We start from the raw sequence: 22,419 nt of genomic DNA, 5'->3' as shown, positions 1-22,419 counted from the left end.
TATATATTAATAATTTGACTGACCTAATCAATATCTAATGATATACAAATTAAATATGTGTATTGTTAAATAAAAATGTCTCTATAAATTGCTCGGAAGAGAACGAGGTTCATTATAGTGTGATGAGTTAATCCAAGTCGTATTTCACGAAGAAGACTTAACATGACTAGTAATTCGTGTAACTCACATAAAGCAAACAAATCTAAACATTCAAACCGGATAGCAAGAGAAAACAAACTGAAGCAAATAAAATAAGGGATTAAACAAAATAAGAGTTTCAAGGTTTAAGGATTTTAGGGCGATGGATCATCTTATGGGGAATTCAATAAGTATGTGAAAATAATGTACACTCACAAAATCCTAATAACATAGGTGCTCAAATCATAGGTTTCACATTGAAGTTCGAGTCTACACTAATTAAATTATGTGAATTAACCAATTATTAGACTATGCATTTCCGTTTAAGACTAATCAGATTCAATCACGGTCAAGCAACGAGTTCTTTTCTCGATTTCACACATTGCTAACACACACTATAGAAAGTGAAGAGAAAGTAAATGATAATCTGACAAAATAAACTTGAATTCTTCTCACAATGATGTTGATAAAGAAATCCTGCAAATCTAAGTGTTTCCACTTTTTTAAAAGTTTAAGATAAAGGAAGTAGCAAGAGAAATTGAGATATGTGTTAAAAATTGCATTTTTTCACTTAAAATCTTGAAGGGAGCGAAAGTTTCATCATATTAACTTAATACGTTATTTGTGGATTATAAGTGTTAGAGTCAATGTTGGCTCCGACAATATTGGGACCAATGTTGATAACATACGTGTTTTCAATGTTGGGTGGAATGTTGATAACATTCATGGTGTCAACATTTCTGGGCTTCAACCAACATTCTGGAGTCTGCCTTGACTCCATACTTTGACTCTCCATTTGTAATTATATATATTTAATCTTGACCTCCCTTTTGTATTTTATTATTCTTTGGTTGTGGAATAAAGGTTTCATGCTTGTTGACCACGTTTTCAATAAGTGGAAAGACGGTTATTCATGATCCAAAGTAGTGGGGTGCTAGTTCCTACTTTTAAGGAGCCATGATCTTTCAACCAACATTCCAGACTGGTCGACTAGCAGTTTTTGAAGATGGATTGCAGCGGTTATAGGAAGGTTCTGGAAGTGGAAAGTGGATGAAACCAACCACGACACGAAGACCTATAAAAACAGCAAGAAGCTTCAATCATTCTTACGTTTTGGAAGTGCAAAATCAGAGACCTAACATTCACTCACAACCAACTCATCATTTTTCTGCTGCAAACGTGACACCGGTTCATCAAGGATTGCTTTGACGAAGGAGACTTAGGCAGCCATTCTGTAATGTCTATCTTTGTATCGATGGGAAGTCGAGAGCAAGATTTGAAGTGCAAGGCCATTGGAGCATAGCAGGTTGTTTGTTTTTGTCCGACTAACTATTGTTATTCGACTGATTTGGTTCGTGTGTTGTATCAACATTCTAATGTAGAAAGTAGATAGGTTGATTTGTCTTAGGAAGAAAATTTGTAAAGATAGATCTCCAAGAGATCCAAATCTGTGTTTTACTTTGTTGATTCAACATAGTGTTTTTAGTCTTGAGGCACTCACGGATTATTTGTATAATCCGTGAAAAAGTATTCCTGTGTGTTATTCTTTTTGTCTGCGTGTTGGTTTCAATGTTATTAATATTCTGTTGAAAACATTCTTCCCAACATTACTCTTTTACTTGCACAGTTTTACTTTGTTGGTAATTTGGGGCACTAAACTCTTTCAATTGGCATCAAGAGCAGGTTCTTGACGTACTAAGAATTGATTCATGTGTGCAAAATTAATTGAGAATGCGTGAAGATGAGACCATCTCTGCATACTATGAAAAGCTGTGTGAAATCTCAAATGAAGCCGTTGGTCTTGGAGAACCTATTAGCAATGAAAGGCTAGTTAGTAAGATGTTGAGATCTCTCCCTGAAAGGTATAACATGAAAATTTCATCCATTGAAGAAACTACTGATGTTGCCACCATGAGAGTTGGTGATCTGGTTAGCAAGTTGGTAACTTTTGAGATGAATCTTGAACAATAAGAAGCTGATCATTTGTCTAAAAGTATTTCTTTTCGTGTTGAAAAAACCTCTGTCAATCCTGATGTTACTAACATATCTGAGTTTACAGATGTTGATCCCGAGGAGGAAGATGATGCTAACATTGCCATGTTGTTAAAAATTTAAACAACATGTTGAAATCTTTTAAGAAAGGAAAATTCAAAAGTGGTAACAGGAAGCCTTCTGGGATGTCTGTTGGATCTTCATCCAATATCACCAGTGTTAAGAAGAATGTTGGAACAACTTCAGAGGTAAGAAGTGTTGATCACATTCAATGCAGGGGCTGTCAAGGGATGGGTCACTATGCAAATGAGTGTCCCACAGTTGCAAGGAAAAGATATTCTGGTCTTACTGCGACTCTGAGTGATGACTCGGATTCTGAGGAAGAAAAGGTTATTCTTTTTGCTACGGTTGATGAAGAGGATATTCTTGAAGAAGACATGATTGGAGCCCTTGAAGACCTTGATGATGAAATCAGTTTTTCAGATGATTCTGTTGAATCTGAAACTCTGGGTGTTGATGACAATGGTTCCAGCATTGACAATGATGTCGATCTAGTTGTTGAGTCTAAAAACATGAATGTTAATGTTGATGTTACTAACACTGAAGTGAATATATCTTCTAAAAATGATCAGTTTGATTTGCTTGTTGATAAAAATGTTGTTGACATGGATACTGATTTTCAGGAGATTGATGGGATGAAAATTCCTATTAACACAGCTAACTGGTATGAAATGACTATTCTTGATGATTACAATTTCAGTGTGCCGGATGTTTGTTGTGTTGCAGCTTTAGAAGAACAAGAGAGTGATCCACTGAATGAGATGGATAATTTTAAGAATCTCTATGAGATTGTTGATTCTCAATGTCAAGAGTTGAGAAATGACATCTGCATGTTGGTTGATGAAAATCAGAATCTCAAAGACCAAATTACAAGTCTTGAAAGGTTAATTTCTCAACGTGATGTTGAACTAGGTATGCTCAGAGGTAAAGTTGTTGATTCTGAAAGGGTGTTTGAACGTTTTAATAAAGGCACCTCATGTTTGAATGAAGTCATGTCTCAAGGTCAACGTAGTAATGTTGGTATAATTTTTTATCCTGAGGAGCAAAGTAAGGAACATCGTAATACTACTGTGTTTGTTAAAGAAGGAAATGTTAGTGTGAATGTTGACAACATTAAGGATTCTCATAAGAAAATCAAAAGGAAAAGATCCTATGTGTGTCATTATTGTTCTGCTCCTGGTCATATGAAACCTCATTGTGTTAAATACATTAGTGATTGTGCTATAAAGTCTGCAACACAGATGTTTGATTGCTACCAGAAGAATGTTAGTAACACTGGCATATTTGATTTTAGTAGATTGTTGGATGAGAGAGAAAAGAACGAAATATGAAATGTTGTTGTCTACACATCGTTGAATGCTAACATTTCTAAAAATTGGTACTTTGACAGTGGTTGTTCTAGGCCTATGATAGGAACAAAGGCCCTAGTTTCTGACTTCGTTGCAACATCAGGAGGAAAAGTCACTTTTGGAAGAGGTGCCAAAGGAACAATCTTGGGGAAAGAAGTTCTCAATGTCACTGATTTCCCTAAATTGAAAGATGTGTACCTTATTGAAGGGCTTAAAGCTAACCTCATTAGTATTAGTCAGTTGTGTGATGCAGGAATGACTGTGAAGTTTGATAAACACCTCTGTGAAGTGTTTCATGACACCAACAGTCGTGTGATGATGGGAAAAAGGTCATCTGACAACTGCTACAAGTCTCAAGAAGAAACCATCTGCAATGCTGCTAAACTTGATGATGTTAAGTTATGGCATCAACGACTTGGACATGTTAACTTCAAGAATCTTCAGAAGCTGCTCACACATGATGTTGTTCGTGGTCTTCCTAAACTGGATTTCAAGAAAGATGTTGTCTGTCAACCATGCCAGAAGGGAAAACAACATAAGACAGCTCATCCAATGTTATCAACATGCAGTACCTCAAGATGTTTTGAGCTTCTGCACATGGATCTAATGGAACCCATTGAAGTTGAGAGTTTAGGAGGTAAATGGTATGTTCTTGTGTGTGCTGATGATTTCTCTAGATATACTTGGGTTGAGTTCTTGAAAACCAAATCTGAAACTTTTTCTCACTTCAAGAAACTTTATAAAAGGTTCAGAGTTCAATATGGTCAGAATGTTGGCAAAATTAGGACGGATCATGGCAAGGAGTTTGAGAACTCTTTATTTGATTATTTATGTACTAACAATGGGATTTTCCATGAGTATTTTGCACCCAAAACCCCTCAGCAGAATGGTGTTGCAGAAAGAGAGAATAGAGCCATACAGGAAATGGTGAGAGCAATGTGATAAACACTCATTTTGCATTGTTTTTAGGAGTGTTTAAGTGTTCAAAGTGCTAGAATTATGCTTGGTTGTGATATCATTTGGTTTAAGTTTCATATTCTTTTGTGATATTGCTTTTGGGTATGGTTTTGGTCATTTTGCTAAAGGTTTGAGTGTTTTGAAAGCTACATATGGATGTTGAAGATCCAAATATCAAGTTACAAGTGTTCCGGATGCGAAAATCGACGAAACGAGCTTGAAGAGCTCGAGAAAAGGAGGAAACGGAGTTGCCGGCGATCAACCGGCGACCCAGCCGGCGACCGCCGGCAGAAGAGAAAATTCTAGGCACGGGCCGGCGACCGCCGCTCAGCCCGCCGAGAAATCGGCGTGGCTGGCGATCGGGCGGCGCCCGCCGGGCGCCCGCCGCGTGAAGAGGAAAAACCGTGAAGAAACCGGCGACCGCCGGATGCCCGCCGAGGGGTCGCCGTCTGTCCGCCTTTATGCGTTTTTATGCATTTTTCAAAGTCTGTTCGAGCTCAAACTCTGTTGTTTTACCCTGGCACTATATATAGGTCATCTTTTGACCTATTCAGGGTTCCCAGATTTTATTTTTCAGTTTTCTAGCTTTCAGAATTTCATTGCTTTCTAGTTTTCAATGTTTGGATCAAGACTGAAGATTCAAGCCGCTACAATCGTTTTTCATTCGGTTTTTATACAATTTAGTTTTTATAATTGCATTCTATTTAATTATGCTTATGTTATATTTTAGCATGTCTGGCTAGTTTCCTTTGGCTGATTCTAGGGTTTGTAAATAGTTGATTGAATTTATGTGATATATTTGTTAATACCTTTGTGCCTTCCAGTTTATGATTCATAATTCCTGGTGCTTAATTTCTTGTGAATTATCTGATCAATAGTTTGCATGTTTAGCTATTCGGTTTGAGACCTAGCGGAGATAACTGTTTAGCGGATTCAGGAATGTATGATATGATTTTAACCTTGAGACCTAGCGGAGATAGGTGGATCATAGGGAGCTATTCTTAGGAGCTATTGGGAGTTAGTAGATTTTCTTGAGACCTAACGGAGATAGATAATTTACTAATCTACGATCGTTGCTGCTCTAGCGAGAGTAATTGATTAATTAAGTGATCTCTCATCATAACTGGATTAAACTGGTACATAGGATTAATAGATTTATTATGTGGATTTAGTTAATGAATTTACTACCCTAGGATCAGTAGTCTTTATTATTTAATTTTTACTACGATATTTTAATTATTGTTATTTGAGTTTTAGTTTAAGTTTATTAAATCTCCTTCATAATCGTTTCACTTGCATACTGTGAGAGTCTGTTTAGGAAGTAGATAGAGTGATTTCGGTTTACAGTCTCTGTGGATACGATACTCTGCTTGCTGTTTTCGTACTACAATTACACTGTTTAGTTGCAGTTATTGTTGCTATAAAAATAGTGATCAACTTTTTGGCGCCGTTGCCGGGGACTGTTTAGATTTTGCTTTAATATTTCCAATAGGACTTTATAGTACTGCAAGTTTTTTTTGTTTTTATTTTTCTTTTCTAACTTTTATAAGTTGTGTTTCTATAGGTTGCATATGAACATACGATCTCACGGGAATCCTCTCTTTGAGTTTGACCCTGAAATCAACAAGACCTTGCGCAATCTAAAGAAGCAGAACAATCAAGTTGAGACAGAAACGATGGCTACTCCTGAGCAAATCCAAATTCAAATGCGAGCTCTGCAAGAACAAGTGAAGAAGTTACTTGATGAAAAGGCGGCTACAGAGGCTCAGAAGCCTCCAATTAATGAGGCATTTATTCCGCAATATATTTACCAGGAGCCTCCACGAGTGAATGTTAACAACTTTGAGCTGAAAACGGGTTTGATCACGATGGTCCAACAGAGCCAATATGGTGGACAAGCGATTGAAGACCCTAATGCGCATCTGGCGCATTTCCTGGAGCTGTGTAGCACGGTAAAGATGAATGGTGTCCTTGATGACATTATCCGTCTTCGTCTTTTTCCTTTCTCACTGCGGGATAAGGCGAAGTCGTGGTATCATACGCTACAGCTGGGAGATAATATCGTGTGGAAAGATTTAGCTCATGCGTTCCTACGCAAGTTTCATCCGCCTGGCCTTACGTTGAACTTGAAGATGGACATCGTGCAGTTTCAACAGTACGATGGAGAAAAGCTAGCGGAGACTTGGGAGCGGTATTAGGAGAAGCTCAGAAAGTGCCCAAGCCATGGATTTGATGAAGGCACGCTAGTGATAATGTTCTACAATGCCTGCGGGGAGCGTACAAGGATGCACATGGATACAGCTGCAGGTGGCTCTCTACTTCAGAAAAGCAGTTCTGATGCATGGAACATTATTGATAGTATGGCTTCTACAAGCTACCAATGGCCATCTGAGCGAATACAATTGAAGAAGGTTGCAGCTGCTTCCAGTTCTGATCCTATTGCAGCAATGGTGACTCAACAAGCAGCAATGGCTACACAACAGACAGCAATGGCTACACAGCTCGCAGAGTTGACTACAAAACTTGGTGAGTTGAATGTTGGACGTCCTGAGCAAGCTGTGATAAATCCGTCAGTCATGGAAGATGTAAATTATGTGAATGGCAGAAATTATGGGAATTTTCAGCGAGGACAGCCAGGAATGTATGGCAGAAGTCAACAATTTCAGCAGGGTCAGCAGCAGTTCCAGCCAGGAGCACGCCCACATCCTAACCTTTCTTACGGTAATCCAAACAATGCTTTGCAGCCTCCACCTGGATTTTCTGTGTCTAGCGGAGGAGTTATAAATGAGCCGAAGAAGGTATCAATGGAGGATATGATGCAGCAGATGTTAATGAAGATGACTGGGATGGAGACAACTGTTAGTTCAAGGATGACTAATTTGGAGTCTCAAGTGGGAAATATTGGGAATAATTTTTCATCACTGTCCAAACAAGTGCAGATTTTGGAGACTCAAGTTGGTCAGATTGCCAACCATGCAGCTGCACAACACACACCAGGAAAATTTCCCAGCAACACTGAAATTAATCCCAAAAATCAGTGTAATGCGATCCATCTTCGAAGCGGGACTGAGTACCAGAATTTTCCAGAGCCGCAGAATGACAAGAAAAAAAGCAAAGTAGTGGAGGACGATGATGATGACTTGGAGGAGCTTGCAGCGAAACAGCCGCCTCCCCCTAAGAAGGATTCGAGCTCTTCTGCTGTGAAAGAGCCCAATCCTGCTCCTACGTTTCCCAGGCCAGAGTACAAGCCTATAGCGCCTTTTTCGAATAGCCTGGCAAAGCCGAAGATGGATAAGAAGTTAGCCAAGTTCATGGAGATGTTTTCAAAGCTTCACATCAACATTCCTTTACTTGATGCTTTGAGAGATATGCCAGGCTATGCCAAGTTTCTCAAGGACGCAGTCTCCAACAAGAAAAAGTTGGGGAAATATGAGACGATAAATCTTTCCGAGGAATGCAGTGCTGTGCTACAAAGAAAGCTACCTTTGAAGCAAAAGGATCCTGGCAGTTTTACTATAGCTTGTGTGATTGGAGGGCAGAATTTCTCCCGCGTTCTTTGTGATTTAGGGGCAAACATCAATTTGATGCCTCTCTCTATTTTCAACCGGTTGGAGATTGGAGATATCAAGCCTACCTCTATTGCATTGCAGATGGCAGATCGCTCCATCACATATCCCAAGGGAATTGTGGAGGATGTCCTAGTGCAGGTGGAGCGATTTATTTTTCCTGCAGATTTCGTAGTGTTGGACATGCCGGAGGACAAAAATACTCCATTGATTTTGGGGCGTCCGTTTCTAGCTACAGGCCGTGCATTGATAGACGTGCAAGAGGAAGATCTTACTTTCCGTGTCAATGATGAGAAGATGACGTTGTCTATCTATGATGCGATGAAGAAGCCAGCTGAGCCACAAGTTGAGGATTGCAAATTAATTGATACTGTGGTGGATTTTCCTGCAGCTGTAGAGGATCCTTTGGAGGAGTGCATCACACAATCGTTATATCCTTATTCCGATCTTGATGAGGCGTGTGATGAGATTTTGGAGTACATTGCTGAGCTGGAGGCTGTAGAGAGTCATCCTATTGAGCCTATTCCGTTCCTGGATATTAACAAACCTGTTGATGGAGGAAACAAGGAGGTGGAAAAAGAAAAAGAATTTCCTGCGCCAGCTGCAGCTGCAGCTGCACCCAAACTTGAGCTGAAACCGCTTCCTGAGCACTTGAGGTACCAATTTTTGGGTGAGAATGAAACGTTTCCTGTTATCGTGTCTGCTTATTTATCTCTGTTGGAGTTGGAGAAGTTGATGCGAGTTTTGAGGAAATACAAGTCTGCTATAGGATGGTCTATTTCTGACATCAAAGGAATTAGTCCTTCTATTTGCATGCATCGTATTTTATTGGAGCAGGAATACAAGCCTAAGGTGCAGCCGCAGCGACGTTTGAATCCAGCCATGCAAGAAGTTGTGAGAAAGGAGGTGCTTAAGTGGTTGGATGCAGGAATCATATATGCCATCTCTGATAGTGAGTGGGTGAGTCCGACTCAAGTAGTCTCCAAGAAATGAGGCATGACTGTGGTTAAGGATGAGAGAGAAGAGCTTATAGCTACGAGGCTGGTCACAGGATGGCGCGTGTGCATTGATTATCGAGCTTTAAATGCAGCCACACGTAAGGATCACTTTCCTTTGCCATTCATTGATCAGATGCTTGACCGTTTGGCAGGATATGAGTACTACTATTTTTTGGATGGGTACTCGGGCTACAATCAAATTATGATAGCCCCGGAGGATCAGCATAAGACCGCGTTTACTTGTCCCTATGACGTTTTTGCTTTTAGGAGGATATCTTTTGGTTTCTGCAATGCTCCTGCCACTTTTCAACGCTGCATGATGGCGATTTTCCATGGGTTGATTGAAAATATCATGGAGGTATTTATGGACGATTTTTCTGTCTTTGGATCTTCTTTTGATAATTGCTTGGAAAATTTGTCTCAAGTATTGCAGCGTTGTGAGGAGACGTCTCTAGTGCTTAATTGGGAGAAGTGCCACTTTATGGTTCGTGAGGGCATAGTGTTGGGGCATAAAGTTTCTGCCCAAGGTTTGGAAGTAGATCGAGCCAAGATCGTAGCCATTGAGAAGTTGCCTCCTCCTACATCTGTGAAGTCTGTGCGGAGTTTTCTTGGTCATGCAGGATTTTATAGGCGCTTCATCAAAGATTTCTCCAAGCTGTCCAAGCCACTTTGTACTTTGCTAGAGAAGGATGTGAAGTTTGTCTTCACTGATGAGTGCCTCGTCTCCTTTGAGAAGTTGAAAGCTGCACTAACTTCTACGCCAGTTTTGATCACGCCGGATTGGAGTGCTCCGTTTGAGTTGATGTGCGATGCTAGCGATTGGGCCGTGGGAGCTGTGTTGGGGCAAAAGAGAGATAAGTTGTTCAAGGTAATTTACTACACTAGTAAAACCTTAGATTCCGCGCAGATGAACTACACTACCACGGAGAAGGAGCTGCTAGCTGTGGTGTATGCTTTTGATAAGTTCCGTTCTTATTTGATTGGAACTCATTCAATTGTCTACACTGATCATGCCGCCATCCGCTACTTGTTTACGAAGAAGGACTCCAAGCCCCGATTGATTCGTTGGATCTTATTGCTGCAAGAGTTTGATATGGAGATCCGAGATCGAAAGGGACGTGAGAACGTGGTAGCCGATCACTTGTCTCGTCTGGAGAATCCGATCGAGGGGGATGATCCAAAGATGGCCATCAATGAGTCTTTTCCCGATGAGCAGATTTGGGCGGTGCTATTTAAGGATCCTTGGTATGCCGTTTATAGCAACTACTTGGTTATTGGAGCTCTTCCCGAGGGGTTGTCGCACTATCAAAAGAAGAAGTTCCTCCATGATGTCAAGTTTTATTATTGGGAGGATCCTTACCTATACCGGAGGTGCGCCGATGGCTTTATTCGGCGATGTGTTAGGGAGCATGAATGGCCGAAGATCATTGAGGAGTGTCATAGCTCACCTAGTGGAGGTCACTTTGCTGCCAACCGCACTGCCATGAAGGTAAATCATAGTGGATTCTATTGGCCTTCAATTTTTGCAGATTGCCATGCTTTTGTGAAGTCGTGTGATCGTTGTCAACGCATGGGCAATATCACCAAGAAGGACGAGATGCCGCAGAATATCATTGTTGAGGTGGAGCTGTTTGATGTTTGGGGGATTGACTTCATGGGTCCTTTCCCTGCATCCTGTGGTTTTTCCTATATTTTGCTTGCTGTGGAATATGTTTCTAGATGGGTGGAGGCGATTCCCACTGCCACCAACGATTCCAAAGTAGTCATTAAATTCTTGCAAAAGAATATTTTGACTCGGTTCGGAGCACCGAGAGCGTTGCTTAGTGATGGGGGGGTCGCACTTCAACAATAAATTGCTAGCAAGCGCTTTGGCAAAGTATGGAGTAAAGCACAAAGTGACAACTCCATATCATCCTCAAGCTAATGGGCAGGCGGAATTGGCTAATCGAGAGATCAAGCAAATTTTGGAGAAAAGTGTGGCCAACAAGAAGGATTGGGCGAAGCACCTAGATGATGCTCTTTGGGCGTATCGCACTGCCTACAAAACTCCGATCGGTATGTCTCCTTATCAACTTGTCTTTGGCAAGTCATGTCATTTGCCTGTTGAGATTGAGCACAAGGCATATTGGGCGACGAGGAGAATCAATTTGGAGTTCAAGGAGGCTGGTCATACAAGGCGTGATTTGTTGACGGAGTTAGATGAATGGAGGAATGAAGCCTATGAGAGTTCCCGCATCTACAAAGAGAGAGCCAAGAAATTCCATGATTTGAACATTCGCACCAAGGAAATCAAGCCAGGAGATGAGGTACTTTTATACAATTCTAAATTGCGTTTGTTTCCTGGCAAGCTGCAATCAAAATGGACAGGGCCATATGTGGTGCATAAGAGCAATTGGAATGGGACGTATGAGTTGTTCGCTGCTGATGGCACTACTTTCACTGTCAATGGTCATCGTCTCAAACCGTATTTCAAGTCGAACGTGGATCGTGGTCTTGAAGTTGTCAAATTCAATGGCCCATGAGTTTGAGGTACCGTCAAGCTATAGACGTTAATTTTAGCACTTTTTGGGAGGTAACCCAATTTTTAGCTTGTTTTTCTTTAGTTTAATAGTTCTTTTTCGTTTTTCCTAGTAGTTTTTTTTTTATAATTTTCGTTTTTCTGTTCTTTATTTAAAAAAAAAAAATTCGAAGGGCCGGCGACCGCCGGGTGCAGGCCAATATTAACAAAGGAGCCGGCGACCGCCGCCCGACCGCCGCCGGGTCACCGCGCGGTCGCCGTGTGTGCGGCTGGGTGAGTTTTTAAGTGGTTCTTTTCCCTTTTCTTCATTCTTTCATATCCTTTCACTCCCTCACTCCAAAACCCACGAAAATCACCATTTTTCTTCATCAAATTACTCCCAACTCACTTCAAATTCACCAAATTCCTTCCACACATCTCTTACCCACGTCATAATCTTCCATTCCATCCAAATACTTTGAGTGTTCTTCCACTTAATCACCCACATTCAAGTTTAGAGGTTTTTTGTGTTGGGTTTGTAGATCTTCACCTATTTTTGCTAAGGATTCAAGGTAACTCACTTCTATTCTTTGTTTTTATTGTTATTCTTGCTAGTTTTACTAAGATTTTTGCTATTGTTCTAGCTTAGCTTGGTAATTTATCTTGATTTTATGATATTGGAGTAGTTAGTGTAGTGCTTTATTTTGTGAAGTTTAGTTGTGGATTGAAGCATGCTAGTCACTTGTGGTTTACTTGTTCATCTTACTTATGATTTTTATTAATGCTAGCATGTTACTTTGTTGGAGAATTTAGCTTGATTTTGTGATTGGGAAGTAGGCTTTGCTCATGATATGTTTTGTTTTGCTTATTCATATGAGTAGAGTTAGCTTGGAATTGTGAGATTTAAGGAATGAGTGGTGGATTAGGGAGATGTCTTTTATTGGAAGTCTTTGCTAAGTTAGGAGCTTCATTGCTTTATCTTTGTTGGTTTGTTGGTTATAGATGGTGCTTTAGAATTGATTGTAAAATTTTTGTAGGCACAATGGCACCAAAGAAAAGAAAGGGAAGCGCGGGAGCCTCGGGGTCGAGAAACGCTCCATTGACACCCGATCAGCCCGAGTATCACGACGTGGTACTCATGTCGGATCTTGATCGACCAAAGTTTTCAGCATTGTGGCATCGCAAGATAGAGCCCACACGATATGCCGACCCGGCTGTGCTCCAAGAGATGGGGATTTATGGAGATGCCAGCAGTTGTTCGCCAACATTGGGTGGAACCGTATTCTTGAAGGAGGATAGCCCACGATAGAGAGAGTTGTGCTCGAGATGATGAGCACGTTTGATGAGAGAGTGATGTCGGCGACGTATCCTGACTCGATGACCTTCCAGCTCAACAACAATTGGGAGCATGATGTGGATATGAGCACTATTAACAGCATCTTTGAGTGCCCTACTGATTGTGCTTTCACACACCTTGCCGGCTTTAGACCGAAGGAGCTGTGGAGGGATTTGGTGCAACCCGAAGATGGTGTATACGCGTCGGGCAGTTCTAAGGCAGCTAGCATCAGAAACCCGGTCTTTAGGGCAGTTCAGCGCATCATCGCCCATACTGTTCTCGCTCGTAAGGAGAATAGTAATGTTAGCCAGTTGGACCTTTACATTATCTATGCTATGCTTACTAGAACCCACATCAGCCTCGCCGACATTCTGGTGCAGCAATTTTACAGAGTCGCCAAGGCCCCCAAGGGCATTATTACGATTGGAGGGATGCTCACTCCCATTGCTTTACACTTCTGTCGCGAGGTGAGAGATTGGCAGGTTATGCGGGGTGAAACTTTACTACATGCTCGCCGGATGTTTGATATGCGAGTGATCTCCCGAGTTCATCCGCCTTTCATCTTTATTCAGAGGGATGGGGATCACTTTCCCCTGCCCAACACTGCGCTCACTACGGTCAATGGTCGTTATGACATGAACAACTGGAAGTTGGACACTCCTGCTCATCGCGCACTGGCAGGCCCAGGAAGAGGTGGCCACGGGATTCAGGCGCAACCCGAGATTGAGGTAGATGAGGAGGAACAGGCGGTGTCTCCTCCCCATGCACATCAGGGCGCGGCTGCCGGCGCAGGAGGTCACTATGATATGGCAGCTTTGACCGAGAGGATGGGTAGTTTGGATGCCCAGTTTACCGTCGTTCGTGGCGACATGATGGCTGTGAGAATGGCGCAGCAAGAGGCCGACCGACGCCAGGCGGAGTTTGAGGCGTATGCACGTGAGCAGTTCGGCCGCCAGCAGCAGTTTGAGGAGTATCAGCGAGGTGAGATAGAGCGACATATGGCTATGCAGGAGGAGCTTTTACGCGAGTACCGGCGGTTTCGTGATCCACCGGCCTCCTGATTGCGTTTCTGTGAGTATGCATCACATAACCTTTATCTATTTTTCCCTCCAAATTTATTTTCGAGCTTTTGCTCCTTAATAAGTTTGGGGGAGGGGGATGGAGATTGGTTATGTTTTGCATTATTTTTCATGCTTTTTCTTACTTTTATTCGCTTAGCTTAGTCTGTTTTGCTTGTGTTTGGTCTGTTTTCGTAGCATGTTGGAGTCTGGTGTGTTCTTTACTTGCTTGTTTTATTATGTTTTAGTTGGTTGGTGCTTTGCTGCAATGCTTTTGAGTGGGTTATTACTCCATTAGATTTTTGGTGAGGGGCTTATGATGATTTCTTTGATAAAATTTGGTAGAATTCAATCTTCTTTGACATGTTGAGCATAATTTGAACTAATTTGCATAGTTTAGGGTGATTTTGACCTTGATTTTGGGACGTTGAATAAACCTGTGAGGATTTGAGCTATAACTGTTTATTATGCACAGTTTATTCTTTGTTGTGAGTTTGTCATTGCATGTGGTGATCTTCTAGAACTTGCCATGGTTTCTGTGTCGAGGTTGCTGTTGCGCCCAGGATTAGGAGATGATTTTAGGCTATCTTTTGTTAGCCACATTTTTTCCCAAACACTGTCCTTAACGAAAAATTATCCTTTGTTATCCACTTTGAGCCTATTTAGCTTTTATTCTTTAGCTGGATGATAGGGGGTGATGTAGTATATGGGGATCTTTGTGTGGTGAATATTCATAGTGGGTTGTGAAAAAGAAGGGATGCTTTTGTGTTACTTTTTACTCTTATGAGCTCTAGAAAAGTTGTGGAAAGAAAAGAAAAAAAAATGTTGAAAAAAAAAGAGAAAAAAAAGAGAAAAAAAGAGAAAAAGAAAGAGAAAAGAAAAAAATATAAAGTCGAGTGTTTATTGAGAAATTTGTTTGAAAGTCGACTTTGTGTGTTGGAAAGAAGTTGAGAGCATAAAAGAGTGTTTAGTTCTGTTTTGTGATGATTAAATCCCTTGAGTTTTGTTGATTATGGTGACATAGTTGGGTGGAAGATGGAATTTATTCCATGCTTGATTTGTGAAGCTATAAGGTTGGTGTTCTTGATCTATTTGAGTCACTTAGCCTATATTTCCCTACCTTAACCAATGTCCCTACATTATAACCCAAAAATAAAGACCTATTTGATCTTAGTCTTGGCACACTTTTAGCGATGGAGATTGTAGACGATTGGCAAGCCTATGGTAAGTGATCTGCATTGCATTGAATTCGATGAGAGTATACACGTCCCATCATACACATTGAGAGTTGAGTGATACACATACATAGTGAGATTCAATTGTTTGAAATTCAAGGTTGATTTTGCTTTAAGTTGTGTTTAATTGGTGAACTTTGTGTTTACTTGTTGGAGATTTGAGAATTCTAACTTTCTACGTTTTTCTGAGGCCTCTGTGATCCAAATTTCTGTCCATTCGTGTTTATTGAGTTTATTCTTTCCATTATTCGAGGACGAACAATGATGTAAGTTTGGGGGAGTTGATAAACACTCATTTTGCATTGTTTTTAGGAGTGTTTAAGTGTTCAAAGTGCTAGAATTATGCTTGGTTGTGATATCATTTGGTTTAAGTTTCATATTCTTTTGTGATATTGCTTTTGGGTATGGTTTTGGTCATTTTGCTATAGGTTTGAGTGTTTTGAAAGCTACATATGGATGTTGAAGATCCAAATATCAAGTTACAAGTGTTCCGGATGCGAAAATCGACGAAACGAGCTTGAAGAGCTCGAGAAAAGGAGGAAACGGAGTTGCCGGCGATCAACCGGTGACCCAGCCGGCGACCGCCGGCAGAAGAGGAAATTCTAGGCACGGGCCGGCGACCGCCGCTTAGCCCGCCGAGAAATCGGCGTGGCTGGCGATCGGGCGGCGCCCGCCGCGTGAAGAGAAAAAACCGTGAAGAAACCGGCGACCGCCGGATGCCCGCCGAGGGGTCGCCGTCTGTCCGCCTTTAGGCGTTTTTATGCGTTTTTCAAAGTCTGTTCGAGCTCAAACTCTGTTGTTTTACCCTGGCACTATATATAGGTCATCTTTTAACCTATTCAGGGTTCCCAGATTTTATTTTTCAGTTTTCTAGCTTTCAGAATTTCATTGCTTTCTAGTTTTCAAGGCTTGGATCAAGACTGAAGATTCAAGCCGCTACAATCATTTTTCATTCGGTTTTTATACAATTTAGTTTTTATAATTGCATTCTATTTAATTATGCTTATGTTATATTTTAGCATGTCTGGCTAGTTTCCTTTAGCTAATTCTAGGGTTTGTAAATAGTTGATTGAATTTATGTGATATATTTGTTAATACCTTTGTGCCTTCCAGTTTATGATTCATAATTCCTGGTGCTTAATTTCTTGTGAATTATCTGATCAATAGTTTGCATGTTTAGCTATTCGGTTTGAGACCTAGCGGAGATAACTGTTTAGCGGATTCAGGAATGTATGATATGATTTTAACCTTGAGACCTAGCGGAGATAGGTGGATCATAGGGAGCTATTCTTAGGAGCTATTGGGAGTTAGTAGATTTTCTTGAGACCTAACGGAGATAGATAATTTACTAATCTACGATCGTTGCTGCTCTAGCGAGAGTAATTGATTAATTAAGTGATCTCTCATCATAACTGGATTAAACTGGTACATAGGATTAATAGATTTATTATGTGGATTTAGTTAATGAATTTACTACCCTAGGATCAGTAGTCTTTATTATTTGATTTTTACTACGATATTTTAATTATTGTTATTTGAGTTTTAGTTTAAGTTTATTAAATCTCCTTCATAATCGTTTCACTTGCATACTGTGAGAGTATGTTTAGGAAGTAGATAGAGTGATTTCGGTTTACAGTCTCTGTGGATACGATACTCTGCTTGCTGTTTTCGTACTACAATTACACTGTTTAGTTGCAGTTATTGTTGCTATAAAAATAGTGATCACAATGTTACAAGCAAAAGGTCTATCCAAACGATTGTGGGCTGAGGTAGTGAGTACAACATGTCATATCATCAATAGGGTGTACATGAGACCAGGTACTATGTTGACACCTTATGATATTCTCAAAGGTAAGAAACCTAACCTCAAGAACTTTCACATTTTTTGATGTGTTTTCTACATTTTGAATGGTCGTGATCAACTTAGCAAGTTTGATTCCAAAAGTGATAAGAGACATTTTCTTGGGTATTCTGTCAATAGTCATGCTTATCGTGTTTATAACCTAAGAACAAAGACCATTCAAGAAACTGTTAATGTTGTGTTTGATGATGCTCTAAGTCTTGTTGGTAGAACAGAAGATGAAGATGTTACTGAGCTACTTGAGGAGTATAATGTTATAAGTCAAGCATCTGACCAACAGAGAAGCACCAGTGTTGGCACAACATCTATGCCAACATCGGATGTTACTTCTACTAAGTCAACATTAGAAGGAGAAACCGATGAATATGCGCCAGACTCTGAAGAAGAACAAGGAGCCCAATTTCTTCATGATCCCATCAGACGTCATCCTCTAGGTCATGTTAGGAGAAATCATCCAAGCTCTCTAATCATTGGAGATGTTGCTGAGAATGTTGTCACTCGACAGAAGAATGATGTTAACTACAAAGAAATTGTAAGAATTGCTTGCATGACTTCTGTGTGTGAACTTGTTGAGTTTGAATGTTATCTGTTTCATGTTGAACCAAAGAATGTTGTTGATGCTCTCAAAGACATCTTGTGGGTGAATGCTATGCATGATGAATTAAATCAGTATGTTACGAATGACATGTGAGATCTTGTCCCTAGACCACATAACAAGAATGTTATTGGCACTAAGTGGATTTTCAAAAATAAAACTGATGAAGCTGGTAACATTGTGAGAAATAAGGCTAGATTGGTTGCACAGGGGAACACTCAAGTCGAAGGCATTGATTTTGATGAAACATTTTCACCTGTTGCTAGAATTGAGTTAATTAGGCTGTTATTTTCCATTGCATGTCCGTTTGGAATCTCGTTGTTACAAATGGATGTTAAGAGTGTGTTTTTAAATGGGGTTTTGTCTGAAGAAGCCTATGTTGAACAGCCTAAAGGTTTTGAGGATGTTAGTAAACCTGACCATGTGATAAACACTCATTTTGCATGGTTTTTATGGTTTATATTTTGTAGTCTAAGTCGATTTTACACCCGTTTCATTATCGTTTAGAGTTTATTGACTATTATTTCGTGATTTCACGGTTGGGTGTAGTTTTGACTGTTTGGATGCAGAATTGAGTGATATTGGAGCATGGAGTGTAAGGAACATGTTGAAGAGAAGAGTTTTGAGAGAATCGAGCCCAAAAATCGAGAAAAGACGAAGATTCTGGAGTCGGGACGGAAAAGGAGCAACTCGGCGGTCAAAGGGCGTTGACCACCGAATTTTGGTGATTTAAAGGGTGAAAACGGCGACCAAGACGGCGATCACCGGCCAGGTCGCCGAATTCCCTGTCTGAATTTTGGCCTTCGGAGAGAAAAACGACGGTCGCCGTTTTCGTTACTAAAGCCGGCCATTTTCGGCGATCAATTCGGCGACCGCCGAACGGGTCGCCGAATTGACCGCGTGTTTTGTTTTCTTCCGCGTTTTTACGATTTTTCAAGTTCTTTTCGGTTTAGGACTTGGTTTTTCACCCTAAGACTATAAATAGGTCCTCTTTTGACCTATCTAGGGTTCCGAGCTTTAGTTTTTCAGTTCCCAACATTCATATTTCAGTTTTATAGCTTTAGAACTTTTTAGCTTTCCAGTTTTCAAGGCTTGGATCAAGATTGAAGATTCAAGCCGCTACAATCGTTTTAATTCGGTTTTATACAATTTGTTTTTACAATTGCGTTCAATTTAATTATGTTTATGTTTGATTATACTATGTCTGGCTAGTCTTTTAATCTGAACCTAGGGTTTGTATATAGCTAATTAATTATGTGTTTTTGATTTATTGATATCAATTTGCCCTCCAACTTATGATTCATGATTCCTGGTACCTGTTCTCTTGTGAATTATCTGATCAATGATTTACATGTTTAGATGTTCAATTTGAGTCTTGAATGCGATAATTGTTCAGCCGATTCAGGAATGCATGATATAGTGTTAGCCTTGAGTCTTGAATGCGATAGGTGAAGCTATAGGAAGCTATTCTTTATGTGCTATTTGGAGTTAATTTATTCCTTGGAGTCTTGAATGCGAAAAGGGATTTATTAATCTACGTTCATAGGTGGTCGTTAGAGACGCTTGTGAATAATATAGTGATCTTTCATCAGGGTTGGATTAAAATTGGTAATTGAATCAATAGGTTGAATGCATGTAGTTGATTGGTGAAAATACATCCCTAGGGTCAGAGCTTTCTTTATATTTGAGTTAATTATCATACTTTTTATGCTCTTTAGTTTTATTTAGTTAATCTTAGTTCAATATTCACCTTCATAATCGTTTTACTTGCATATTGTGAGAGTCTGTGTAGGAGATAGATAGAGTGATTTCGTCTTACAGTCCCTGTGGATACGATATCCGATTGCTGTTTATATTACGATTACACCGTGTTAGTTGCGGTAATTTGTTGCTAATAATTTAGTGATCAACTTTTTGGCGCCGTTGCCGGGGACTGTTTAGATTTTGCTTTAATATTTCCAATAGGACTTAATAGTACTGCAAGTTTTATTTGTTTTTATTTTTCTTTTCTAACTTTTATAAGTTGTGTTTCTGTAGGTTGCATATGAACACAAGATCTCACGGGAATCCTCTCTTTGAGTTTGACCCTGAAATCAACAAGACCTTGCGCAATCTAAAGAAGCAGAACGATCAAGTTGAGACAGATACGATGGCTACTCCTGAGCAAATCCAAATTCGAGCTCTACAAGAGGAATTGAAGAAACTGCTTGATGCACAGGAGACGAGAGAAGCTCAGAAACAACCAGCCATCAATGAAGCGTTCATACCACAGTATGTGTACCAGGAGCCCCCAAGAGTGAACGTTAACAACTTTGAGCTGAAAACGGGTTTGATCACGATGGTCCAACAAAGCCAATATGGTGGACAAGCGATCGAAGACCCTAATGCGCACCTGGCGCATTTCCTGGAGCTGTGTAGCACGGTGAAGATGAATGGTGTCCCTGATGACATTATCCGTCTTCGTCTTTTTCCCTTTTCACTGCGGGATAAGGCGAAGTCGTGGTATCATACGCTACAGCTGGGAAATAATATCGTGTGGGAAGATTTGGCTAATGCATTCCTACACAAGTTCCATCCACCTGGCCTTACATTGAAGTTGAAAATGGACATCGTGCAGTTTCAACAGTACGATGGAGAAAAGCTAGCGGAGACTTGGGAGCGATATCAGGAGAAGCTCAGAAAGTGCCCAGGCCATGGATTCGATGAGGGCACGCTTGTGATAATGTTCCTACGCAACTCATAAGTCCCATTCCAATTGCTCTTGTGAACCACATATGGACCTCTCCATCTAGACTGCAGCTTGCCAGGAAAAAGTCGAAGCTTAGAATCATACAAGAGTAAAGAGCCATCCCATCGATCCTGTGCCATCCCATCGATCCTGTGCCTTACATGGATATTCACAAACCTGTTGATGGGGGAAGCAAGTCCACGGAAAAAAGGAGCTGAGTTTCCTGCGCCAGCTGCAGCTGCAGCTGCACCCAAACTTGAGCTGAAACCGCTTCCTGAGCACTTGAGGTACCAATTTTTGGGTGAGAATGAAACGTTTCCTGTTATTGTGTCTGCTTATTTATCTCCGTTGGAGTTGGAGAAGTTGATGCGAGTGTTGAGGAAATACAAGTCTGCTATAGGATGGTCTATTTCTGACATCAAAGGAATTAGTCCTTCTATTTGCATGCATCGTATTTTATTAGAGCAGGAATGCCTAAGGTGCAGCCGCAGCGACGTTTGAATCCGGCGATGCAAGAAGTTGTGAGAAAGGAGGTGCTCAAGTGGTTGGATGCAGGAATCATATATGCCATCTCTGATAGTGAGTGGGTGAGCCCAACTCAAGTTGTCTCTAAGAAGGGAGGCATGACTGTGGTTAAGGATGAGAGAGATGAGCTTATAGCTACGAGGCTAGTCACAGGATGACGCGTGTGCATTGATTATAGAGCTTTGAATGCAGCCACACGTAAGGATCACTTTCCTTTGCCATTTATTGATCAGATGCTTGACCATTTGGCAGGATATGAGTACTATTATTTCTTGGATGGGTACTCGGGCTACAATCAAATTATGATAGCCCCGGAGGATCAGCATAAGACCGCTTTTACTTGTCCCTATGGCGTTTTTGCTTTTAGGAGGATATCTTTTGGTCTCTGCAATGCTCCTGCCACTTTTCAACGCTGCATGATGGCGATTTTCCATGGGTTGATTGAAAACATTATGGAGGTATTCATGGATGACTTTTCTGTTTTTGGTTCCTCCTTTGATAATTGTTTGGACAATCTTGCTCAAGTGTTGCAGCGTTGTGAGGAGACGGCACTAGTGCTAAATTGGGAAAAATGCCACTTCATGGTTCGAGAAGGCATTGTTTTGGGGCATAAGGTTTCTGCCCAAGGTTTAGAGGTAGATCATGCTAAGATCGTGGCTATAGAGAAGTTGCCGCCTCCTACGTCTGTGAAGTCGGTGCGGAGTTTTCTGGGGCATGCAGGATTTTATAGGCGATTCATCAAAGACTTCTCCAAGCTGTCCAAGCCACTTTGTGCTTTGCTAGAGAAGGATGTGAAGTTTGTCTTCACCGATGAGTGCCTCGTCTCCTTTGAGAAGTTGAAAGCTGCACTGACCACTACGCCAGTTTTGATCACGCCAGATTGGAGTGCCCCGTTTGAGTTGATGTGTGATGCTAGCGATTGGGCCGTGGGAGCTGTGTTGGGGCAAAAGAGAGATAAGCTGTTCAAGGTGATTTACTACACAAGTAAAACTTTGGATTCTGCGCAGATGAACTACACTACCACGGAGAAGGAGCTGCTAGCTGTGGTGTATGCTTTTGATAAGTTCCGTTCTTATTTGATTGGAACTCATTCAATTGTCTACACTGATCATGCCGCCATCCGCTACTTGTTCACAAAGAAGGACTCCAAGCCCCGCTTGATTCGTTGGATCTTACTGCAAGAGTTTGATATGGAGATCCGAGATCGCAAGGGATGTGAGAATGTGGTAGCTGACCACTTATCTCGATTGGAGAATCCGATCAAGGGGGATGATCCGAAGATGGCCATTAATGAGTCTTTCCCCGATGAGCAGATTTGGGCGGTGCTATTTAAGGATCCTTGGTATGCCGACTATAGCAACTACTTGGTTATTGGAGCTCTTCCTGAGGGGTTGTCGCACTATCAAAAGAAGAAGTTCCTCCATGATGTCAAGTTCTATTATTGGGAGGATCCTTACCTATACCGGAGGTGCGCCGATGGCTTTATTCGGTGATGTGTTAGGGAGCATGAATGGCCGAAGATCA

General features: G+C 41.0%; 1 pseudogene; it reads left to right on the top strand.

Annotated features, from left to right (window-relative positions):
* The first annotated feature begins 9,412 nt into the window (after positions 1–9,412).
* The window catches only part of LOC131002256 (uncharacterized), an 81,057-nt pseudogene continuing 68,050 nt past the window's right edge, over positions 9,413–22,419 (top strand).

This window comes from Salvia miltiorrhiza, chromosome 1 (assembly GCF_028751815.1).
Source record: "Salvia miltiorrhiza cultivar Shanhuang (shh) chromosome 1, IMPLAD_Smil_shh, whole genome shotgun sequence".
Taxonomy (NCBI): Eukaryota; Viridiplantae; Streptophyta; class Magnoliopsida; order Lamiales; family Lamiaceae; genus Salvia; species Salvia miltiorrhiza.
This window is presented reverse-complemented; position numbering and strand designations above follow the sequence as displayed.